Consider the following 2,472-nt stretch of genomic DNA (forward strand, 5'->3'; position numbering starts at 1 on the left):
TACTTTGTTACTCTCATTAGTTTAGAATACAACTACAAACCCCATCAATTATGACATGATACCTGTCGAAGTGATTATAAAAAATAATATTTATAAAACCAAACTACTACTAGCAAGCGGTAGTAAGGGTCGATCCGCAGGGAGGTAGGGAGATAATAGTTGCTTTCAATTTTAGTCTATGGGTAACAGTTGTGGGGGTTTGGATTGATTAATAACTAAACTAAATGCAAATAAAAATAAATAAGACAATAAAAATACGCAAGAAAATTAAAGATGTGAACAAATAATGAAAAGGAGCTAGGATGATCGGGTCACTATAGCTACGATGGCACATAATCTAGGTGACTTCGAAATACGGTCGCGAAGGATGGGGAAAATAAGTCCTCTCGGCCCATGTTAAATAGTAGCTACCTCTCGGCCTATGCTACTAATCCCTAAGTCTCATTAATACTAACTCTCGTTCTTGATTAATGATTCCTAATGCAAACTAAATCCAGTTATCTCTCGATCTTAGCAATTTAGTCGTTTTAATTCGTTAATTATTGTCCATTCTTATCTCTCTATCTACGGGATGGTTAAAGTTTAAGCATCTATCAAGTCTCCTTTCGGTCTCATTGAAAGATAAAGCACTTAACGAAACAAACAAAGCAAACCCAGACGCGTAACCAGTCGATCGACCATGGGTACCGGTCGATCGACCATACCGTGTATCGAAATCGCCTATAATTTATGCCATCTACGCTATAGCTCCCCTACATCTTTGCAATGACGGTTTAGCTACTCATACTTGTGATAAAAATAGCAATAAAACCAACAATTAAAGTATTCGAAATCATACTTAAATTATCTAAACAAACGATTAACATAAAATGATAATTTGGTTTCGGGAGATCTAACCTAGCAATTCTATACTACGAACGAAAGCAATAAAAACGGAATATAAGAACAGAAGAATACCGTATAGAACAGGAAGGAAAGATCAAAACCGAATGCAAAGAGTAAACTTTATTGACGGAAATAATTAAAACTAATGAATGTTGAATTGTATCTAAGAACTGAATGATAAAAACTTGATCCTTCTTCTGAAAACTAAGGTTATGTTATATAGGAATAATCCTGCATAACCTCTATTCCTAAACCTAATCACAATGGGCTTTGGAATTCTCGATCTTTTAACTTGCGCAACAGCTCGTGGGGTGGTCGATCGACCACTTGGACCAGTCGATCGACCACATGCACTTTACAGAATTGCATTCTGACGATTCCGACAGCGCACACCGATTTTAAAATAGCTACAATTTCTTCGTTACTTGGTCAAATCAGGCCTTCTACGCGGCATTGGAAAGCTAAGCGGATAAGCTTTCACCTCCAATTGGAATCACTTGATTATCAGCTCTAGAACTCGAGATATTGCCATCTGAAGCAGGCTGTAATGTCGAGAAGAATTCTGACAGTCTATAGACCATGTAGGTCAGTCTATAGACCACTGTAGCTGGTAGTTCGCTTCTAAACTCTCGCAAATATGTCTTTCAAGCCTTGAAATGCGCACCAAGTTCGCTTCCCGAGTCTTTAGTCCATGTCAAATGCAATGCTAAACACTTAGGGACGGATTTGGCTCATTTTCCGCTGAAATCTTCATATTTCTGCAATATCACACAAAAAGGAATAAAAACAGGAAACAAGGGAAATAGTAGCATAAACTACTCAATTGAGCTCTGAAATGCGTGTGAAATGAGGTGCAAAACATCATATATTAGACACGCATCATGACACTAGCATAAATTGAGATAGATAGACTTAGAACCCAAAGCACACCGTCCCATGGATCGACCTCGACTTAACCACTAACTAGTTGTTTGTTTAGAATTATAAATGTGTTTGATTGGGAGACCCGACGACATCCCCCATCAAAATGGCGCCGTTGCCGGGGATGGTGCTATGTGATTAAGTTCTTACTTGTTTGTCTATTTTGATTTTGCTTTCACCTTGAGGGACTTGTTCCTCAAGGATTGCTCTTACCGTTTTTGTGTAGTTTCCATGCTTGTAGTTGTTTCCTTGTCTTAGCTATGATGGCTTAAGACTTGACATATGGAGTATATGTTGGATCTTTTGAGTATGACTACAATGGGTATGGGGAGTTTGAGGAGCAAGTCAACACAAACCTACCTTACAACTCATATAATGAAAATCCTAATTACTACCCCAATTTTTCCCACCAAAATCACCACATCTAATATCCACAACAATCACCCTCCCAATACCCACTTTTCAATCAATTCCAAATGCCACAATACAACCACTCTCACACCCACCCACTGTTGGAGCTGGTGTCCTCCACAAATTAGTGTGATAACATTTGTAAATCTCTTACAGGTTCACAAGGGTATACTTCGTATATTTAATCAGTTGATTAACGTTTACCTAATAACGGTTGGCTTGCTAGAAAGTTTGACGTTATTATCATACAGATGT

This window comes from Silene latifolia, chromosome Y (genome assembly GCF_048544455.1).
Source record: "Silene latifolia isolate original U9 population chromosome Y, ASM4854445v1, whole genome shotgun sequence".
In the NCBI taxonomy this organism is placed as follows: Eukaryota; Viridiplantae; Streptophyta; class Magnoliopsida; order Caryophyllales; family Caryophyllaceae; genus Silene; species Silene latifolia.